The sequence below is a fragment of the Rhinoderma darwinii genome, unplaced genomic scaffold (assembly GCF_050947455.1).
Source record: "Rhinoderma darwinii isolate aRhiDar2 unplaced genomic scaffold, aRhiDar2.hap1 Scaffold_1030, whole genome shotgun sequence".
Lineage (NCBI taxonomy): Eukaryota > Metazoa > Chordata > Amphibia > Anura > Rhinodermatidae > Rhinoderma > Rhinoderma darwinii.
The window spans coordinates 85,767-102,935 of NW_027461913.1; the positions used below are offsets into that span (position 1 = coordinate 85,767).

The 17,169-nt window shown below is 41.8% G+C and overlaps 81 pseudogenes; all 81 read right to left on the reverse strand.

The window, feature by feature from the left end:
* Positions 1-19: 19 nt before the first annotated feature.
* On the reverse strand, positions 20-138 carry LOC142698828 (5S ribosomal RNA; annotated as a pseudogene).
* Positions 139-391: 253 nt separating this feature from the next.
* Positions 392-510, reverse strand: LOC142698482 (5S ribosomal RNA; annotated as a pseudogene).
* A 67-nt stretch (positions 511-577) lies between these two features.
* Positions 578-696, reverse strand: LOC142698562 (5S ribosomal RNA; annotated as a pseudogene).
* Positions 697-763: 67 nt separating this feature from the next.
* On the reverse strand, positions 764-882 carry LOC142698703 (5S ribosomal RNA; annotated as a pseudogene).
* Positions 883-949: 67 nt separating this feature from the next.
* LOC142698631 (5S ribosomal RNA) lies at positions 950-1,068 on the reverse strand (annotated as a pseudogene).
* A 67-nt stretch (positions 1,069-1,135) lies between these two features.
* LOC142698359 (5S ribosomal RNA) lies at positions 1,136-1,254 on the reverse strand (annotated as a pseudogene).
* A 67-nt stretch (positions 1,255-1,321) lies between these two features.
* On the reverse strand, positions 1,322-1,440 carry LOC142698704 (5S ribosomal RNA; annotated as a pseudogene).
* A 67-nt stretch (positions 1,441-1,507) lies between these two features.
* Positions 1,508-1,626, reverse strand: LOC142698375 (5S ribosomal RNA; annotated as a pseudogene).
* Positions 1,627-1,693: 67 nt separating this feature from the next.
* LOC142698755 (5S ribosomal RNA) lies at positions 1,694-1,812 on the reverse strand (annotated as a pseudogene).
* Positions 1,813-1,879: 67 nt separating this feature from the next.
* LOC142698506 (5S ribosomal RNA) lies at positions 1,880-1,998 on the reverse strand (annotated as a pseudogene).
* Positions 1,999-2,065: 67 nt separating this feature from the next.
* On the reverse strand, positions 2,066-2,184 carry LOC142698439 (5S ribosomal RNA; annotated as a pseudogene).
* Positions 2,185-2,251: 67 nt separating this feature from the next.
* LOC142698544 (5S ribosomal RNA) lies at positions 2,252-2,370 on the reverse strand (annotated as a pseudogene).
* A 67-nt stretch (positions 2,371-2,437) lies between these two features.
* On the reverse strand, positions 2,438-2,556 carry LOC142698360 (5S ribosomal RNA; annotated as a pseudogene).
* A 253-nt stretch (positions 2,557-2,809) lies between these two features.
* Positions 2,810-2,928, reverse strand: LOC142698708 (5S ribosomal RNA; annotated as a pseudogene).
* Positions 2,929-2,995: 67 nt separating this feature from the next.
* Positions 2,996-3,114, reverse strand: LOC142698726 (5S ribosomal RNA; annotated as a pseudogene).
* Positions 3,115-3,181: 67 nt separating this feature from the next.
* On the reverse strand, positions 3,182-3,300 carry LOC142698705 (5S ribosomal RNA; annotated as a pseudogene).
* A 67-nt stretch (positions 3,301-3,367) lies between these two features.
* Positions 3,368-3,486, reverse strand: LOC142698758 (5S ribosomal RNA; annotated as a pseudogene).
* Positions 3,487-3,553: 67 nt separating this feature from the next.
* On the reverse strand, positions 3,554-3,672 carry LOC142698803 (5S ribosomal RNA; annotated as a pseudogene).
* Positions 3,673-3,739: 67 nt separating this feature from the next.
* On the reverse strand, positions 3,740-3,858 carry LOC142698483 (5S ribosomal RNA; annotated as a pseudogene).
* Positions 3,859-3,925: 67 nt separating this feature from the next.
* LOC142698564 (5S ribosomal RNA) lies at positions 3,926-4,044 on the reverse strand (annotated as a pseudogene).
* Positions 4,045-4,111: 67 nt separating this feature from the next.
* LOC142698538 (5S ribosomal RNA) lies at positions 4,112-4,230 on the reverse strand (annotated as a pseudogene).
* Positions 4,231-4,297: 67 nt separating this feature from the next.
* Positions 4,298-4,416, reverse strand: LOC142698609 (5S ribosomal RNA; annotated as a pseudogene).
* A 67-nt stretch (positions 4,417-4,483) lies between these two features.
* On the reverse strand, positions 4,484-4,602 carry LOC142698611 (5S ribosomal RNA; annotated as a pseudogene).
* A 67-nt stretch (positions 4,603-4,669) lies between these two features.
* Positions 4,670-4,788, reverse strand: LOC142698747 (5S ribosomal RNA; annotated as a pseudogene).
* Positions 4,789-5,227: 439 nt separating this feature from the next.
* On the reverse strand, positions 5,228-5,346 carry LOC142698729 (5S ribosomal RNA; annotated as a pseudogene).
* Positions 5,347-5,413: 67 nt separating this feature from the next.
* On the reverse strand, positions 5,414-5,532 carry LOC142698620 (5S ribosomal RNA; annotated as a pseudogene).
* A 67-nt stretch (positions 5,533-5,599) lies between these two features.
* Positions 5,600-5,718, reverse strand: LOC142698820 (5S ribosomal RNA; annotated as a pseudogene).
* Positions 5,719-5,785: 67 nt separating this feature from the next.
* LOC142698474 (5S ribosomal RNA) lies at positions 5,786-5,904 on the reverse strand (annotated as a pseudogene).
* A 67-nt stretch (positions 5,905-5,971) lies between these two features.
* LOC142698773 (5S ribosomal RNA) lies at positions 5,972-6,090 on the reverse strand (annotated as a pseudogene).
* A 67-nt stretch (positions 6,091-6,157) lies between these two features.
* LOC142698529 (5S ribosomal RNA) lies at positions 6,158-6,276 on the reverse strand (annotated as a pseudogene).
* A 66-nt stretch (positions 6,277-6,342) lies between these two features.
* LOC142698713 (5S ribosomal RNA) lies at positions 6,343-6,461 on the reverse strand (annotated as a pseudogene).
* A 67-nt stretch (positions 6,462-6,528) lies between these two features.
* Positions 6,529-6,647, reverse strand: LOC142698472 (5S ribosomal RNA; annotated as a pseudogene).
* Positions 6,648-6,714: 67 nt separating this feature from the next.
* On the reverse strand, positions 6,715-6,833 carry LOC142698591 (5S ribosomal RNA; annotated as a pseudogene).
* A 67-nt stretch (positions 6,834-6,900) lies between these two features.
* LOC142698361 (5S ribosomal RNA) lies at positions 6,901-7,019 on the reverse strand (annotated as a pseudogene).
* Positions 7,020-7,086: 67 nt separating this feature from the next.
* Positions 7,087-7,205, reverse strand: LOC142698588 (5S ribosomal RNA; annotated as a pseudogene).
* A 67-nt stretch (positions 7,206-7,272) lies between these two features.
* Positions 7,273-7,391, reverse strand: LOC142698464 (5S ribosomal RNA; annotated as a pseudogene).
* Positions 7,392-7,643: 252 nt separating this feature from the next.
* On the reverse strand, positions 7,644-7,762 carry LOC142698643 (5S ribosomal RNA; annotated as a pseudogene).
* A 67-nt stretch (positions 7,763-7,829) lies between these two features.
* Positions 7,830-7,948, reverse strand: LOC142698781 (5S ribosomal RNA; annotated as a pseudogene).
* Positions 7,949-8,015: 67 nt separating this feature from the next.
* LOC142698530 (5S ribosomal RNA) lies at positions 8,016-8,134 on the reverse strand (annotated as a pseudogene).
* Positions 8,135-8,387: 253 nt separating this feature from the next.
* On the reverse strand, positions 8,388-8,506 carry LOC142698751 (5S ribosomal RNA; annotated as a pseudogene).
* Positions 8,507-8,573: 67 nt separating this feature from the next.
* LOC142698444 (5S ribosomal RNA) lies at positions 8,574-8,692 on the reverse strand (annotated as a pseudogene).
* A 67-nt stretch (positions 8,693-8,759) lies between these two features.
* Positions 8,760-8,878, reverse strand: LOC142698659 (5S ribosomal RNA; annotated as a pseudogene).
* A 66-nt stretch (positions 8,879-8,944) lies between these two features.
* On the reverse strand, positions 8,945-9,063 carry LOC142698693 (5S ribosomal RNA; annotated as a pseudogene).
* A 67-nt stretch (positions 9,064-9,130) lies between these two features.
* LOC142698489 (5S ribosomal RNA) lies at positions 9,131-9,249 on the reverse strand (annotated as a pseudogene).
* A 67-nt stretch (positions 9,250-9,316) lies between these two features.
* On the reverse strand, positions 9,317-9,435 carry LOC142698774 (5S ribosomal RNA; annotated as a pseudogene).
* Positions 9,436-9,502: 67 nt separating this feature from the next.
* LOC142698793 (5S ribosomal RNA) lies at positions 9,503-9,621 on the reverse strand (annotated as a pseudogene).
* Positions 9,622-9,688: 67 nt separating this feature from the next.
* LOC142698362 (5S ribosomal RNA) lies at positions 9,689-9,807 on the reverse strand (annotated as a pseudogene).
* Positions 9,808-9,874: 67 nt separating this feature from the next.
* On the reverse strand, positions 9,875-9,993 carry LOC142698832 (5S ribosomal RNA; annotated as a pseudogene).
* A 67-nt stretch (positions 9,994-10,060) lies between these two features.
* LOC142698450 (5S ribosomal RNA) lies at positions 10,061-10,179 on the reverse strand (annotated as a pseudogene).
* Positions 10,180-10,246: 67 nt separating this feature from the next.
* Positions 10,247-10,365, reverse strand: LOC142698363 (5S ribosomal RNA; annotated as a pseudogene).
* A 68-nt stretch (positions 10,366-10,433) lies between these two features.
* On the reverse strand, positions 10,434-10,551 carry LOC142698799 (5S ribosomal RNA; annotated as a pseudogene).
* Positions 10,552-10,618: 67 nt separating this feature from the next.
* Positions 10,619-10,737, reverse strand: LOC142698364 (5S ribosomal RNA; annotated as a pseudogene).
* A 67-nt stretch (positions 10,738-10,804) lies between these two features.
* On the reverse strand, positions 10,805-10,923 carry LOC142698605 (5S ribosomal RNA; annotated as a pseudogene).
* A 67-nt stretch (positions 10,924-10,990) lies between these two features.
* On the reverse strand, positions 10,991-11,109 carry LOC142698642 (5S ribosomal RNA; annotated as a pseudogene).
* Positions 11,110-11,361: 252 nt separating this feature from the next.
* LOC142698644 (5S ribosomal RNA) lies at positions 11,362-11,480 on the reverse strand (annotated as a pseudogene).
* Positions 11,481-11,547: 67 nt separating this feature from the next.
* LOC142698757 (5S ribosomal RNA) lies at positions 11,548-11,666 on the reverse strand (annotated as a pseudogene).
* Positions 11,667-11,733: 67 nt separating this feature from the next.
* Positions 11,734-11,852, reverse strand: LOC142698664 (5S ribosomal RNA; annotated as a pseudogene).
* Positions 11,853-11,919: 67 nt separating this feature from the next.
* Positions 11,920-12,038, reverse strand: LOC142698814 (5S ribosomal RNA; annotated as a pseudogene).
* Positions 12,039-12,105: 67 nt separating this feature from the next.
* LOC142698676 (5S ribosomal RNA) lies at positions 12,106-12,224 on the reverse strand (annotated as a pseudogene).
* Positions 12,225-12,291: 67 nt separating this feature from the next.
* On the reverse strand, positions 12,292-12,410 carry LOC142698739 (5S ribosomal RNA; annotated as a pseudogene).
* Positions 12,411-12,477: 67 nt separating this feature from the next.
* On the reverse strand, positions 12,478-12,596 carry LOC142698744 (5S ribosomal RNA; annotated as a pseudogene).
* Positions 12,597-12,663: 67 nt separating this feature from the next.
* LOC142698752 (5S ribosomal RNA) lies at positions 12,664-12,782 on the reverse strand (annotated as a pseudogene).
* Positions 12,783-12,848: 66 nt separating this feature from the next.
* On the reverse strand, positions 12,849-12,967 carry LOC142698441 (5S ribosomal RNA; annotated as a pseudogene).
* A 67-nt stretch (positions 12,968-13,034) lies between these two features.
* Positions 13,035-13,153, reverse strand: LOC142698453 (5S ribosomal RNA; annotated as a pseudogene).
* Positions 13,154-13,220: 67 nt separating this feature from the next.
* On the reverse strand, positions 13,221-13,339 carry LOC142698584 (5S ribosomal RNA; annotated as a pseudogene).
* Positions 13,340-13,592: 253 nt separating this feature from the next.
* LOC142698738 (5S ribosomal RNA) lies at positions 13,593-13,710 on the reverse strand (annotated as a pseudogene).
* A 253-nt stretch (positions 13,711-13,963) lies between these two features.
* Positions 13,964-14,082, reverse strand: LOC142698818 (5S ribosomal RNA; annotated as a pseudogene).
* Positions 14,083-14,149: 67 nt separating this feature from the next.
* On the reverse strand, positions 14,150-14,268 carry LOC142698807 (5S ribosomal RNA; annotated as a pseudogene).
* Positions 14,269-14,335: 67 nt separating this feature from the next.
* Positions 14,336-14,454, reverse strand: LOC142698780 (5S ribosomal RNA; annotated as a pseudogene).
* Positions 14,455-14,521: 67 nt separating this feature from the next.
* LOC142698610 (5S ribosomal RNA) lies at positions 14,522-14,640 on the reverse strand (annotated as a pseudogene).
* Positions 14,641-14,707: 67 nt separating this feature from the next.
* Positions 14,708-14,826, reverse strand: LOC142698615 (5S ribosomal RNA; annotated as a pseudogene).
* Positions 14,827-14,893: 67 nt separating this feature from the next.
* LOC142698798 (5S ribosomal RNA) lies at positions 14,894-15,012 on the reverse strand (annotated as a pseudogene).
* A 67-nt stretch (positions 15,013-15,079) lies between these two features.
* On the reverse strand, positions 15,080-15,198 carry LOC142698520 (5S ribosomal RNA; annotated as a pseudogene).
* A 67-nt stretch (positions 15,199-15,265) lies between these two features.
* LOC142698660 (5S ribosomal RNA) lies at positions 15,266-15,384 on the reverse strand (annotated as a pseudogene).
* Positions 15,385-15,636: 252 nt separating this feature from the next.
* LOC142698492 (5S ribosomal RNA) lies at positions 15,637-15,755 on the reverse strand (annotated as a pseudogene).
* A 253-nt stretch (positions 15,756-16,008) lies between these two features.
* Positions 16,009-16,127, reverse strand: LOC142698376 (5S ribosomal RNA; annotated as a pseudogene).
* Positions 16,128-16,193: 66 nt separating this feature from the next.
* LOC142698808 (5S ribosomal RNA) lies at positions 16,194-16,312 on the reverse strand (annotated as a pseudogene).
* Positions 16,313-16,379: 67 nt separating this feature from the next.
* Positions 16,380-16,498, reverse strand: LOC142698728 (5S ribosomal RNA; annotated as a pseudogene).
* Positions 16,499-16,565: 67 nt separating this feature from the next.
* On the reverse strand, positions 16,566-16,684 carry LOC142698387 (5S ribosomal RNA; annotated as a pseudogene).
* Positions 16,685-16,751: 67 nt separating this feature from the next.
* On the reverse strand, positions 16,752-16,870 carry LOC142698377 (5S ribosomal RNA; annotated as a pseudogene).
* Positions 16,871-16,937: 67 nt separating this feature from the next.
* LOC142698593 (5S ribosomal RNA) lies at positions 16,938-17,056 on the reverse strand (annotated as a pseudogene).
* Between the last annotated feature and the right edge of the window lie 113 nt (positions 17,057-17,169).

Sequence of the window (17,169 nt, forward strand, 5' to 3'; positions counted from 1 at the left end):
TCTAAACGACATAATAAAAAGGCAACCGCACCACGGATTCACAGACAGTCTCCCACACTGGTATTAGCGAGGCCTTAAGCTGTGTAACTTCTGCGATCTGACGAGAGCAGGGACATTCAGCTTAGAATGGCCATTGACATTAAACGCTTTAATCCATAGTCCTTTTTAATCGATTGTGAAACAAAATCTAAACGACATAATAAATATTCAACCGCACCACGGATTCCCAGACAGTCTCCCACACTGGTACTAGCGAGGCCTTAAGCTGTGTAACTTCTGCGATCTGACGAGAACATGCACATTCAGCTTAGAATTGCCATTGACGTTAAATGCTTTAATCCATAGTCCTATTTAATCGATTGTGAAACAAAATCTAAACGACATAATAAAAAGTCAACCGCACCACGGATTCCCAGACAGTCTCCCACACTGGTACTAGCGAGACCTTAAGCTGTGTAACTTCTGCGATCTGACGAGAGCAGGCACATTCAGCTTAGAATGGCCATTGACATTAAAAGCCTTAATCCATAGTCCTATTTAATCTATTGTGAAACAAAATCTAAACAACATAATAAAAAGGCAACCGCACCACGGATTCCCAGACAGTCTCCCACACTGGTACTAGCGAGGCCTTAAGCTGTGTAACTTCTGCGATCTGACGAGAGCAGGCACACTCAGCTTAGAATGGCCATTGACATTAAAAGCCTTAATCCATAGTCCTATTTAATCTATTGTGAAACAAAATCTAAACAACATAATAAAAAGTCAACCGCACCACGGATTCCCAGACAGTCTCCCACACTGGTACTAGCGAGGCGTTAAGCTGTGTAACTTCTGCGATCTAACGAGAGCAGGCACATTCAGCTTAGAATGGCCATTGACATTAAATGCTTTAATCCATAGTCCTTTTTAATCGATTGTGAAACAAAATCTAAACGACATAATAAAAAGTCAACCGCACCACGGATTCCCAGACAGTCTCCCACACTGGTACTAGCGAGTCCTTAAGCTGTGTAACTTCTGCGATCTGACGAGAGCAGGCACATTCAGCTTAGAATGGCCATTGACGTTAAATGCTTTAATCCATAGTCCTATTTAATCTATTGTGAAACAAAATCTAAACGACTTAATAAAAAGTCAACCGCACCACGGATTCCCAGACAGTCTCCCACACTGGTACTAGCGAGGCCTTAAGCTGTGTAACTTCTGCGATCTGACGAGAGCAGGCACATTCAGCTTAGAATGGCCATTGACATTAAATCCTTTAATCAATAGTCCTATTTAATCTATTGTGAAACAAAATCTAAACGACATAATAAAAAGTCAACCGCACCACGGATTCCCAGACAGTCTCCCACACTGGTACTAGCGAGGCGTTAAGCTGTGTAACTTCTGCGATCTAACGAGAGCAGGCACATTCAGCTTAGAATGGCCATTGACATTAAATGCTTTAATCCATAGTCCTTTTTAATCGATTGTGAAACAAAATCTAAACGACATAATAAAAAGTCAACCGCACCACGGATTCCCAGACAGTCTCCCACACTGGTACTAGCGAGGCCTAAAGCTGTGTAACTTCTGCGATCTGACGAGAGCAGGCACTTTCAGCTTAGAATGGCCATTAACATTAAAAGCCTTAATCCATAGTCCTATTTAATCTATTGTGAAACAAAATCTAAACAACATAATAAAAAGTCAACCGCACCACGAATTCCCAGACAGTCTCCCACACTGGTACTAGCGAGGGCTTAAGCTGTGTAACTTCTGCGATCTGACGAGAGCAGGCACATTCAGCTTAGAATGGACATTGACATTAAAAGCCTTAATCCATAGTCCTATTTAATCTATTGTGAAACAAAATCTAAACAACATAATAAAAAGTCAACCGCACCACGGATTCCCAGACAGTCTCCCACACTGGTACTAGCGAGGCCTTAAGCTGTGTAACTTCTGCGTTCTGACCAGAGCAGGCACATTCAGCTTAGAATGGCCATTGACGTTAAATGCTTTAATCCATAGTCCTATTTAATCTATTGTGAAACAAAATCTAAACGACATAATAAAAAGTCAACCACACCACGGATTCCCAGACAGTCTCCCACACTGGTACTAGCGAGGCCTTAAGCTGTGTAACTTCTGCGATCTGACGAGAGCAGGCACATTCAGCTTAGAATGGCCATTGACATTAAATGCTTTAATCCATAGTACTTTTTAATCGATTGTGAAACAAAATCTAAACGACATAATAAAAAGTCAACCGCACCACGGATTCCCAAACAGTCTCCCACACTGGTACTAGCGAGGCCTTAAGCTGTGTAATTTCTGCGATCTGACGAGAGCAGGGACATTCAGCTTAGAATGGCCATTGATATTAAATGCTTTAATCCATAGTCCTTTTTAATCGATTGTGAAACAAAATCTAAACGACATAATAGAAAGTCAACCGCACCACGGATTCCCAGACAGTCTCCCACACTGGTACTAGCGAGGCCTTAAGCTGTGTAACTTCTGCGATCTGACGAGAGCAGGCACATTCAGCTTAGAATGGCCATTGACGTTAAATGCTTTAATCCATAGTCCTATTTAATCTATTGTGAAACAAAATCTAAACGACTTAATAAAAAGTCAACCGCACCACGGATTGACTGACAGTCTCCCACACTGGTACTAGCGAGGCCTTAAGCTGTGTAACTTCTGCGATCTGACGAGAGCAGGCACATTCAGCTTAGAATGGCCATTGACAATAAATGCTTTAATCCATAGTCCTTTTTAATCGATTGTGAAACAAAATCTAAACGACATAATAAAAAGTCAACCGCACCATGGATTCCCAGACAGTCTCCCACACTGGTACTAGCGAGGCCTTAAGCTGTGTAACTTCTGCGATCCGACGAGAGCAGGGACATTCAGCTTAGAATGGCCATTGACATTAAATGCTTTAATCCATAGTCCTTTTTAATCGATTGTGAAACAAAATCTAAACGACATAATAAAAATTCAACTGCACCACGGATTCCCAGACAGTCTCCCACACTGGTACTAGCGAGGACTTAAGCTGTGTAACTTCTGCGATCTGACGAGAGCAGGCACATTCAGCTTAGAATGGCCATTGACGTTAAATCCTTTAATCCATAGTCCTATTTAATCTATTGTGAAACAAAATCTAAACGACATAATAAAAAGTCAACCGCACCACGGATTCCCAGACAGTCTCCCACACTGGTACTAGCGAGGCGTTAAGCTGTGTAACTTCTGCGATCTAACGAGAGCAGGCACATTCAGCTTAGAATGGCCATTGACATTAAATGCTTTAATCCATAGTCCTTTTTAATCGATTGTGAAACAAAATCTAAACGACATAATAAAAAGTCAACCGCACCACGGATTCACAGACAGTCTCCCACACTGGTATTAGCGAGGCCTTAAGCTGTGTAACTTCTGCGATCTGACGAGAGCAGGGACATTCAGCTTAGAATGGCCATTGACATTAAACGCTTTAATCCATAGTCCTTTTTAATCGATTGTGAAACAAAATCTAAACAACATAATAAATATTCAACCGCACCACGGATTCCCAGACAGTCTCCCACACTGGTACTAGCGAGGCCTTAAGCTGTGTAACTTCTGCGATCTGACGAGAGCATGCACATTCAGCTTAGAATTGCCATTGACGTTAAATGCTTTAATCCATAGTCCTATTTAATCGATTGTGAAACAAAATCTAAACGACATAATAAAAAGTCAACCGCACCACGGATTCCCAGACAGTCTCCCACACTGGTACTAGCGAGACCTTAAGCTGTGTAACTTCTGCGATCTGACGAGAGCAGGCACATTCAGCTTAGAATGGCCATTGACATTAAAAGCCTTAATCCATAGTCCTATTTAATCTATTGTGAAACAAAATCTAAACAACATAATAAAAAGGCAACCGCACCACGGATTCCCAGACAGTCTCCCACACTGGTACTAGCGAGGCCTTAAGCTGTGTAACTTCTGCGATCTGACGAGAGCAGGCACACTCAGCTTAGAATGGCCATTGACATTAAAAGCCTTAATCCATAGTCCTATTTAATCTATTGTGAAACAAAATCTAAACAACATAATAAAAAGTCAACCGCACCACGGATTCCCAGACAGTCTCCCACACTGGTACTAGCGAGGCATTAAGCTGTGTAACTTCTGCGTTCTGACGAGAGCAGGCACATTCAGCTTAGAATGGCCATTGACGTTAAATGCTTTAATCCATAGTCCTTTTTAATCGATTGTGAAACAAAATCTAAACGACATAATAAAAATTCAACCGCACCACGGATTCCCAGACAGTCTCCCACACTGGTACTAGTGAGGCCTTAAGCTGTGTAACTTCTGCGATCTGACGAGAGCAGGGACATTCAGCTTAGAATGGCCATTGACATTAAATGCTTTAATCCATAGTCCTTTTTAATCGATTGTGAAACAAAATCGAAACAACATAATAAAAAGTCAACCGCTCCACGGATTCCCAGACAGTCTCCCACACTGGTACTAGCGAGGCCTTAGGCTGTGTAACTTCTGCGATCTGACGAGAGCAGGGGCATTCAGCTTAGAATGGCCATTGACATTAAATGCTTTAATCCATAGTCCTTTTTAATCGATTGTGAAACAAAATCTAAACGACATAATAAAAATTCAACCGCACCACGGATTCCCAGACAGTCTCCCACACTGGTACTAGCGAGGGCTTAAGCTGTGTAACTTCTGCGATCTGACGAGAGCAGGCACATTCAGCTTAGAATGGCCATTGACGGTAAATGCTTTAATCCATAGTCCTATTTAATCTATTGTGAAACAAAATCTAAACGACATAATAAAAAGTCAACCGCACCACGGATTCCCAGACAGTCTACCACACTGGTACTAGCGAGGCGTTAAGCTATGTAACTTCTGCGATCTAACGAGAGCAGGCACATTCAGCTTAGAATGGCCATTGACATTAAATGCTTTAATCCATAGTCCTTTTTAATCGATTGTGAAACAAAATCTAAACGACATAATAAGAAGTCAACCCCACCACGGATTCACAGACAGTCTCCCACATTGGTACTAGCGAGGCCTTAAGCTGTGTAACTTCTGCGATCTGACGAGAGCAGGCACACTCAGCCTAGAATGGCCATTGACATTAAAAGCCTTAATCCATAGTCCTATTTAATCTATTGTGAAACAAAATCTAAACAACATAATAAAAAGTCAACCGCACCACGGATTCCCAGACAGTCTCCCACACTTGTACTAGCGAGGCCTTAAGCTGTGTAACTTCTGCGATCTGACGAGAGCAGGGACATTCAGTTTAGAATGGCCATTGACATTAAATTCTTTAATCCATAGTCCTTTTTAATCGATTGTGAAACAAAATCTAAACGACATAATAAAAAGTTAACTGCACCACGGATTCCCAGACAGTCTCCCACACTGGTACTAGCGAGGCCTTAAGCTGTGTAACTTCTGCGATCTGACGAGAGCAGGCACATTCAGCTTAGAATTGCCATTGACGTTAAATGCTTTAATCCATAGTCCTATTTAATCTATTGTGAAACAAAATCTAAACAACATAATAAAAAGTCAACCGCACCACGGATTCCCAGACAGTCTCCCACACTGGTACTAGTGAGGCGTTAAGCTGTGTAACTTCTGCGATCTAACGAGAGCAGGCACATTCAGCTTAGAGTGGCCATTGACATTAAATGCTTTAATCCATAGTCCTTTTTAATCGATTGTGAAACAAAATCTAAACGACATAATAAAAAGTAAACCGCACCACGGATTCCCAGACAGTCTCCCACACTGGTACTAGCGAGGCCTTAAGCTGTGTAACTTCTGCGATCTGACGAGAGCAGGCACATTCAGCTTAGAATGGCCATTGACGTTAAATGCTTTAATCCATAGTCCTATTTAATCTATTGTGAAACAAAATCTAAACGACATAATAAAAAGTCAACCGCACCACAGATTCCCAGACAGTCTCCCACACTGGTACTAGCGAGGCGTTAAGCTGTGTAACTTCTGCGATCTAACGAGAGCAGGCACATTCAGCTTAGAATGGCCATTGACATTAAATGCTTTAATCCATAGTCCTTTTTAATCGATTGTGAAACAAAATCTAAACGACATAATAAAAAGTCAACCGCACCACGAATTCCCAGACAGTCTCCCACACTGGTACTAGCGAGGCCTTAAGCTGTGTAACTTCTGCGATCTGACGAGATCAGGGACATTCAGCTTAGAATGGCCATTGACATTAAAGCCTTAATCCATAGTCCTATTTAATCTACTGTGAAACAAAATCTAAACAACATAATAAAAAGTCAACCACACCACGGATTCCCAGACAGTCTCCCACACTGGTACTAGCGAGGCCTTAAGCTGTGTAACTTCTGCGATCTGACGAGAGTAGGCACATTCAGCTTAGAATGGCCATTGACGTTAAATGCTTTAATCCATAGTCCTATTTAATCTATTGTGAAACAAAATCTAAACGACATAATAAAAAGTCAACCGCACCACGGATTCCCAGACAGTCTCCCACCCTGGTACTAGCGAGGCCTTAAGCTGTGTAACTTCTGCGATCTGACGAGAGCAGGCACATTCAGCTTAGAATGGCCATTGACATTAAATGCTTTAATCCATAGTCCTTTTTAATCGATTGTGAAACAAAATCTAAACGACATAATAAAAAGTCAACCGCACCACGGATTCCCAGACAGTCTCCCACACTGGTACTAGCGAGGCCTTAAGCTGTGTAACTTCTGCGATCTGACGAGAGTAGGCACATTCAGCTTAGAATGGCCATTGACATTAAATGCTTTAATCCATAGTCCTTTTTAATCGATTGTGAAACAAAATCTAAACGACATAATAAAAAGTCAACCGCACCACGGATTCCCAGACAGTCTCCCACACTGGTACTAGCGAGGCCTTAAGCTGTGTAACTTCTGCGATCTGACGAGAGCAGGCACATTCAGCTTAGAATGGCCATTGACATTAAATGCTTTAATTCATAGTCCTTTTTAATCGATTGTGAAACAAAATCTAAACGACATAATAAAAAGTCAACCGCACCACGGATTCCCAGACAGTCTCCCACACTCGTACTAGTGAGGCCTTAAGCTGTGTAACTTCTGCGATCTGACGAGAGCAGGGACATTCAGCTTAGAATGGCCATTGACATTAAATGCTTTAATCCATAGTCCTTTTTAATCGATTGTGAAACAAAATCGAAACAACATAATAAAAAGTCAACTGCACCACGGATTCCCAGACAGTCTCCCACACTGGTACTAGCGAGGCCTTAGGCTGTGTAACTTCTGCGATCTGACGAGAGCAGGGGCATTCAGCTTAGAATGGCCATTGACATTAAGTGCTTTAATCCATAGTCCTTTTTAATCGATTGTGAAACAAAATCTAAACGACATAATAAAATTTCAACGCACCACGGATTCCCAGACAGTCTCCCACACTGGTACTAGCGAGGCCTTAAGCTGTGTAACTTCTGCGATCTAACGAGAGCAGGCACACTCAGCTTAGAATGGCCATTGACATTAAAAGCCTTAATCCATAGTCCTATTTAATCTATTGTGAAACAAAATCTAAACAACATAATAAAAAGTCAACCGCACCACGGATTCCCAGACAGTCTCCCACACTCGTACTAGCAAGGCCTTAAGCTGTGTAACTTCTGCGATCTGACGAGAGCAGGGACATTCAGCTTAGAATGGCCATTGACATTAAATTCTTTAATCCATAGTCCTTTTTAATCAATTGTGAAACAAAATCTAAACGACATAATAAAAAGTCATCTGCACCACGGATTCCCAGACAGTCTCCCACACTGGTACTAGCGAGGGCTTAAGCTGTGTAACTTCTGCGATCTGACGAGAGCAGGCACATTCAGCTTAGAATGGCCATTGACGTTAAATGCTTTAATCCATAGTCCTATTTAATCTATTGTGAAACAAAATCTAAACGACATAATAAAAAGTCAACCGCACCACGGATTCCCAGACAGTCTCCCACACTCGTACTAGCGAGGCCTTAAGCTGTGTAACTTCTGCGATCTAACGAGAGCAGGCACATTCAGCTTAGAATGGCCATTGACATTAAATGCTTTAATCCATAGTCCTTTTTAATCGATTGTGAAACAAAATCTAAACGACATAATAAAAATTCAACCGCACCACGTATTCCCAGACAGTCTCCCACACTGGTACTAGCGAGGCTTTAAGCTGTGTAACTTCTGCGATCTGACGAGAGCAGGCACGTTTAGCTTAGAATGGCCATTGACATTAAAAGCCTTAATCCATAGTCCTATTTAATCTATTGTGAAACAAAATCTAAACGACATAATAAAAAGTCAACCACACCACGGATTCCCAGACAGTCTCCCACACTAGTACTAGCGAGGCGTTAAGCTGTGTAATTTCTGCGATCTAACGAGAGCAGGCACATTCAGCTTAGAATGGCCATTGACATTAAATGCTTTAATCCATAGTCCTTTTTAATCGATTGTGAAACAAAATCTAAACGACATAATAAAAAGTAAACCGCACCACGTATTCCCAGACAGTCTCCCACACTGGTACTAGCGAGGCCTTAAGCTGTGTAACTTCTGCGATCTGACGAGAGCAGGCACATTCAGCTTAGAATGGCCATTGACATAAAAAGCCTTAATCCATAGTCCTATTTAATCTATTGTGAAACAAAATCTAAACAACATAATAAAAAGTCAACCGCACCACGGATTCCCAGACAGTCTCCCACACTCGTACAAGCGAGGCCTTAAGCTGTGTAACTTCTGCGATCTGACGAGAGCAGGGACATTCAGCTTAGAATGGCCATTGACATTAAACACTTTAATCCATAGTCCTTTTTAATCGATTGTGAAACAAAATCTAAACGACATAATAAAATTCAACTGCACCACGTATTCCCAGACAGTCTCCCACACTGGTACTAGCGAGGCATTAAGCTGTGTAACTTCTGCGTTCTGACGAGAGCAGGCACATTCAGCTTAGAATGGCCATTGACGTTAAATGCTTTAATCCATAGTCCTATTTAATCTATTGTGAAACAAAATCTAAACGACATAATAAAAAGTCAACCGCACCACGGATTCCCAGACAGTCTCCCACACTGGTACTAGCGAGGCCTTAAGCTGTGTAACTTCTGCAATCTGACGAGAGCAGGCACATTCAGCTTAGAATGGCCATTGACATTAAATGCTTTAATCCATAGTCCTATTTAATCTATTGTGAAACAAAATCTAAACGACATAATAAAAAGTCAACCGCACCACGGATTCCCAGACAGTCTCCCACACTGGTACTAGCGAGGCGTTAAGCTGTGTAACTTCTGCGCTCTAACGAGAGCAGGCACATTCAGCTTAGAATGGCCATTGACAATAAATGCTTTAATCCATAGTCCTTTTTAATCGATTGTAAAACAAAATCTAAACGACATAATAAAAAGTCAACCGCACCACGGATTCCCAGACAGTCTCCCACACTGGTACTAGCGAGGCCTTAAACTGTGTTACTTCTGCGATCTGACGAGAGTAGGCACATTCAGCTTAGAATGGCCATTGACGTTAAATGCTTTAATCCATAGTCCTATTTAATCTATTGTGAAACAAAATCTAAACGACATAATAAAAAGTCAACCGCACCACGGATTCCCAGACAGTCTCCCACACTGGTACTAGCGAGGCCTTAAGCTGTGTAACTTCTGCGATCTGACGAGAGCAGGCACATTCAGCTTAGAATGGCCATTGACATTAAATGCTTTAATCCATAGTCCTTTTTAATCGATTGTGAAACAAAATCTAAACGACATAATAAAAAGTCAACCGCACCACGGATTCCCAGACAGTCTCCCACACTGGTACTAGCGAGGCCTTAAGCTGTGTAATTTCTGCGTTCTGACGAGAGCAGGCACATTCAGCTTAGAATGGCCATTGACATTAAATGCTTTAATCCATAGTCCTATTTAATCTATTGTGAAACAAAATCTAAACGACATAATAAAAAGGCAACCGCACCACGGATTCCCAGACAGTCTCCCACACTGGTACTAGCGAGGCCTTAAGCTGTGTAACTTCTGCGATCTGACGAGAGCAGGCACATTCAGCTTAGAATGGCCATTGACATTAAATGCTTTAATCCATAGTCCTTTTTAATCGATTGTGAAACAAAATCTAAACGACATAATAAAAAGTCAACCGCACCACGGATTCCCAGACAGTCTCCCACACTGGTACTAGCGAGGCCTTAAGCTGTGTAACTTCTGCGATCTGACGAGAGCAGGCACATTCAGCTTAGAATGGCCATTGACATTAAATGCTTTAATCCATAGTCCTTTTTAATCGATTGTGAAACAAAATCTAAACGACATAATAAAAAGGCAAGCGCACCACGGATTCCCAGACAGTCTCCCACACTGGTACTAGCGAGGCCTTAAGCTGTGTAACTTCTGCGTTCTGACGAGAGCAGGCACATTCAGCTTAGAATGGCCATTGACGTTAAATGCTTTAATCCATAGTCCTATTTAATCTATTGTGAAACAAAATCTAAACGACATAATAAAAAGTCAACCGCACCACGGATTCCCAGACAGTCTCCCACACTGGTACTAGCGAGGCCTTAAGCTGTGTAACTTCTGCGATCTGACGAGAGCAGGCACATTCAGCTTAGAATGGCCATTGACATTAAATGCTTTAATTCATAGTCCTTTTTAATCGATTGTGAAACAAAATCTAAACGACATAATAAAAAGTTAACCGCACCACGGATTCCCAGACAGTCTCCCACACTGGTACTAGTGAGGCCTTAAGCTGTGTAACTTCTGCGATCTGACGAGAGCAGGGACATTCAGCTTAGAATGGCCATTGACATTAAATGCTTTAATCCATAGTCCTTTTTAATCGATTGTGAAACAAAATCGAAACAACATAATAAAAAGTCAACCGCACCACGGATTCCCAGACAGTCTCCCACACTGGTACTAGCGAGGCCTTAGGCTGTGTAACCTCTGCGATCTGACGAGAGCAGGGGCATTCAGCTTAGAATGGCCATTGACATTAAATGCTTTAATCCATAGTCCTATTTAATCGATTGTGACACAAAATCTAAACGACATAATAAAAATTCAACGCACCACGGATTCCCAGACAGTCTCCCACACTGGTACTAGCGAGACCTTAAGCTGTGTAACTTCTGCGATCTAACGAGAGCAGGCACACTCAGCTTAGAATGGCCATTGACATTAAAAGCCTTAATCCATAGTCCTATTTAATCTATTGTGAAACAAAATCTAAACAACATAATAAAAAGTCAACCGCACCACGGATTCCCAGACAGTCTCCCACACTCGTACTAGCAAGGCCTTAAGCTGTGTAACTTCTGCGATCTGACGAGAGCAGGGACATTCAGCTTAGAATGGCCATTGACATTAAATTCTTTAATCCATAGTCCTTTTTAATCAATTGTGAAACAAAATCTAAACGACATAATAAAAAGTCAACTGCACCACGGATTCCCAGACAGTCTCCCACACTGGTACTAGCGAGGGCTTAAGCTGTGTAACTTCTGCGATCTGACGAGAGCAGGCACATTTAGCTTAGAATGGCCATTGACGTTAAATGCTTTAATCCATAGTCCTATTTAATCTATTGTGAAACAAAATCTAAACGACATAATAAAAAGTCAACCGCACCACGGATTCCCAGACAGTCTCCCACACTCGTACTAGCGAGGCCTTAAGCTGTGTAACTTCTGCGATCTGACGAGAGCAGGCACATTTAGCTTAGAATGGCCATTGACATTAAAAGCCTTAATCCATAGTCCTATTTAATCTATTGTGAAACAAAATCTAAACAACATAATAAAAAGTCAACCGCACCACGGATTCCCAGACAGTCTCCCACACTCGTACAATCGAGGCCTTAAGCTGTGTAACTTCTGCGATCTGACGAGAGCAGTGACATTCAGCTTAGAATGGCCATTGACATTAAATGCTTTAATCCATAGTCCTTTTTAATCGATTGTGAAACAAAATCTAAACGACATAATAAAAATTCAACCGCACCACGTATTCCCAGACAGTCTCCCACACTGGTACTAGCGAGGCATTAAGCTGTGTAACTTCTGCGTTCTGACGAGAGCAGGCACATTCAGCTTAGAATGGCCATTGACGTTAAATGCGTTAATCCATAGTCCTATTTAATCTATTGTGAAACAAAATCTAAACGACATAATAAAAAGTCAACCGCACCACGGATTCCCAGACAGTCTCCCACACTGGAACTAGCGAGGCCTTAAGCTGTGTAACTTCTGCAATCTGACGAGAGCAGGCACATTCAGCTTAGAATGGCCATTGACGTTAAATGCTTTAATCCATAGTCCTATTTAATCTATTGAGAAACAAAATCTAAACGACATAATAAAAAGTCAACCACACCACGGATTCCCAGACAGTCTCCCACACTAGTACTAGCGAGGCATTAAGCTGTGTAACTTCTGCGATCTAACGAGAGCAGGCACATTCAGCTTAGAATGGCCATTGACATTAAATGCTTTAATCCATAGTCCTTTTTAATCGATTGTGAAACAAAATCTAAACGACATAATAAAAAGTCAACCGCACCACGAATTCCCAGACAGTCTCCCACACTGGTATTAGCGAGGCCTTAAGCTGTGTAACTTCTGCGATCTGACGAGAGCAGGGAGATTCAGCTTAGAATGGCCATTAACACTAAAGCCTTAATCCATAGTCCTATTTAATCTACTGTGAAGCAAAATCTAAACAACATAGTAAAAAGTCAACCACACCACGGATTCCCAGACAGTCTCCCACACTGGTACTAGCGAGGCCTTAAGCTGTGTAACTTCTGCGATCTGACGAGAGCAGGCACATTCAGCTTAGAATGGCCATTGACATTAAAAGCCTTAATCCATAGTCCTATTTAATCTATTGTGAAACAAAATCTAAACAACATAATAAAAAGTCAACCGCACCACGGATTCCCAGACAGTCTCCCACACTAGTACTAGCGAGGCCTTAAGCTGTGTAACTTCTGCGATCTGACGAGAGCAGGCACATTCAGCTTAGAATGGCCATTGACATTAAATGCTTTAATCCATAGTCCTTTTTAATCGATTGTGAAACAAAATCTAAACGACATAATAAAAAGTCAACCGCACCACGGATTCCCAGCCAGTCTCCCACACTGGTACTAGCGAGGCCTTAAGCTGTGTAACTTCTGCGATCTGACGAGAGCAGGCACATTTAGCTTAGAATGGCCATTGACATTAAAAGCCTTAATCCATAGTCCTATTTAATCTATTGTGAAACAAAATCGAAACAACATAATAAAAAGTCAACCACACCACGGATTCCCAGACAGTCTCCCACACTGGTACTAGCGAGGCCTTAGGCTGTGTAACTTCTGCGATCTGACGAGAGAAGGGGCATTCAGCTTAGAATGGCCATTGAAATTAAATGCTTTAATCCATAGTCCTTTTTAATCGATTGTGAAACAAAATCTAAACGACATAATAAAAATTCAACGCACCACGGATTCCCAGACAGTCTCCCACACTGGTACTAGCGAGGCCTTAAGCTGTGTAACTTCTGCGATCTGACGAGAGCAGGCACATTCAGCTTAGAATGGTCATTGACGGTAAATGCTTTAATCCATAGTCCTATTTAATCTATTGTGAAACAAAATCTAAACGACATAATAAAAAGTCAACCGCACCACGGATTCCCAGACAGTCTCCCACACTGGTACTAGCGAGGCGTTAAGCTATGTAACTTCTGCGATCTAACAAGAGCAGGCACATTCAGCTTAGAATGGCCATTGACATTAAATGCTTTAATCCATAGTCCTTTTTAATCGATTGTGAAACAAAATCTAAACGACATAATAAGAAGTCAACCGCACCACGGATTCACAGACAGTCTCCCACACTGGTACTAGCGAGGCCTTAAGCTGTGTAACTTCTGCGATTTGACGAGAGCAGGCACACTCAGCTTAGAATGGCCATTGACTTTAAAAGCCTTAATCCATAGTCCTATTTAATCTATTGTGAAACAAAATCTAAACAACATAATAAAAAGTCAACCGCAACACGGATTCCCAGACAGTCTCCCACACTCGTACTAGCGAGGCCTTAAGCTGTGTAACTTCTGCGATCTGACGAGAGCAGGGACATTCAGCTTAGAATGGCCATTGACATCAAATTCTTTAATCCATAGTCCTTTTTAATCGATTGTGAAACAAAATCTAAACGACATAATAAAAAGTCAACTGCACCACGGATTCCCAGACAGTCTCCCACACTGGTACTAGCGAGGCCTTAAGCTCTGTAACTTCTGCGATCTGACAAGAGCAGGCACATTCAGCTTAGAATGGCCATTGACATTAAAAGCCTTAATCCATAGTCCTTTTTAATCGATTGTGAAACAAAATCTAAACGACATAATAAAAATTCAACCGCACCACGGATTCCCAGACAGTCTCCCACACTGGTACTAGTGAGGCCTTAAGCTGTGTAACTTCTGCGATCTGACGAGAGCAGGGACATTCAGCTTAGAATGGCCATTGACATTAAATGCTTTAATCCATAGTCCTTTTTAATCGATTGTGAAACAAAATCGAAACAACATAATAAAAAGTCAACCGCTCCACGGATTCCCAGACAGTCTCCCACACTGGTACTAGCGAGGCCTTAGGCTGTGTAACTTCTGCGATCTGACGAGAGCAGGGGCATTCAGCTTAGAATGGCCATTGACATTAAATGCTTTAATCCATAGTCCTTTTTAATCGATTGTGAAACAAAATCTAAACGACATAATAAAAAGTCAACCGCACCACGAATTCCCAGACAGTCTCCCACACTGGTACTAGCGAGGCGTTAAGCTGTGTAACTTCTGCGATCTAACGAGAGCAGGCACATTCAGCTTAGAATGGCCAATGACATTAAATGCTTTAATCCATAGTCCTTTTTAATCGATTGTGAAACAAAATCTAAACGACATAATAAAAAGTCAACCGCACCACGGATTCCCAGACAGTCTCCCACACTGGTACTAGCGAGGCCTTAAGCTGTGTAACTTCTGCGATCTGACGAGAGCCGGCACATTCAGCTTAGAATGGCCATTGACATTAAAAGCCTTAATCCATAGTCCTATTTAATCTATTGTGAAACAAAATCTAAACAACATAATAAAAAGTCAACCGCACCACGGATTCCCAGACAGTCTCCCACACTCGTACAAGCGAGGCCTTAAGCTGTGTAACTTCTGCGATCTGACGAGAGCAGGGACATTCAGCTTAGAATGGCCATTGACATTAAATGCTTTAATCCATAGTCCTTTTTAATCGATTGTGAAACAAAATCTAAACGACATAATAAAATTCAACTGCACCACGTATTCCCAGACAGTCTCCCACACTGGTACTAGCGAGGCATTAAGCTGTGTAACTTCTGCGTTCTGACGAGAGCAGGCACATTGAGCTTAGAATTGCCATTGACGTTAAATGTTTTAATCCATAGTCCTATTTAATCTATTGTGAAACAAAATCTAAACGACATAATAAAAAGTCAACCGCACCACGGATTCCCAGACAGTCTCCCACACTGGTACTAGCGAGGCCTTAAGCTGTGTAACTTCTGCAATCTGACGAGAGCAGGCACATTCAGCTTAGAATGGCCATTGACGTTAAATGCTTTAATCCATAGTCCTATTTAATCTATTGTGAAACAAAATCTAAACGACATAATAAAAAGGCCACCGCACCACGGATTCCCAGACAGTCTCCCACACTGGTACTAGCGAGGCGTTAAGCTGTGTAACTTCTGCGATCTAACGAGAGCAGGCACATTCAGCTTAGAATGGCCATTGACATTAAATGCTTTAATCCATAGTCCTTTTTAATCGATTGTGAAACAAAATCTAAACGACATAATAAAAAGTCAACCGCACCACGAATTCCCAGACAGTCTCCCACACTGGTACTAGCGAGGCCTTAAGCTGTGTAACTTCTGCGATCTGACGAGAGCAGGGACATTCAGCTTAGAATGGCCATTGACATTAAAGCCCTAATCCATAGTCCTATTTAATCTACTGTGAAACAAAATCTAAATAACATAATAAAAAGTCAACCACACCACGGATTCCCAGACAGTCTCCCACACTTGTACTAGCGAGGCCTTAAGCTGTGTAATTTCTGCGATCTGACGAGAGTAGGCACATTCAGCTTAGAATGGCCATTGACGTTAAATGCTTTAATCCATAGTCCTATTTAATCTATTGTGAAACAAAATCTAAACGACATAATAAAAAGTCAGCCGCACCACGGATTCCCAGACAGTCTCCCACACTGGTACTAGCGAGGCCTTAAGCTGTGTAACTTCTGTGATCTGACGAGAGCAGGCACATTCAGCTTAGAATGGCCATTGACATTAAATGCTTTAATCCATAGTCCTTTTTAATCGATTGTGAAACAAAATCTAAACGACATAATAAAAAGTCAACCGCACCACGGATTCCCAGACAGTCTCCCACACTGGTACTAGCGAGGCCTTAAGCTGTGTAATTTCTGCGTTCTGACGAGAGCAGGCGCATTCAGCTTAGAATGGCCATTGACGTTAAATGCTTTAATCCATAGTCCTATTTAATCTATTGTGAAACAAAATCTAAACGACATAATAAAAAGTCAACCGCACCACGGATTCCCAAACAGTCTCCCACACTGGTACTAGCGAGGCCTTAAGCTGTGTAACTTCTGCGATCTGACGAGAGCAGGCACATTCAGCTTAGAATGGCCATTGACATTAAATGCTTTAATCCATAGTCCTTTTTAATCGATTGTGAAACAAAATCTAAACGACATAATAAAAAGGCAAGCGCACCACGGATTCCCAGACAGTCTCCCACACTGGTACTAGCGAGGCCTTAAGCTGTGTAACTTCTGCGTTCTGACGAGAGCAGGCACATTCAGCTTAGAATGGCCATTGACGTTAAATGCTTTAATCCATAGTCCTTTTTAATCGATTGTGAAACAAAATCGAAACAACATAATAAAAAGTCAACCGCACCACGGATTCCCAGACAGTCTCCCACACTGGTACT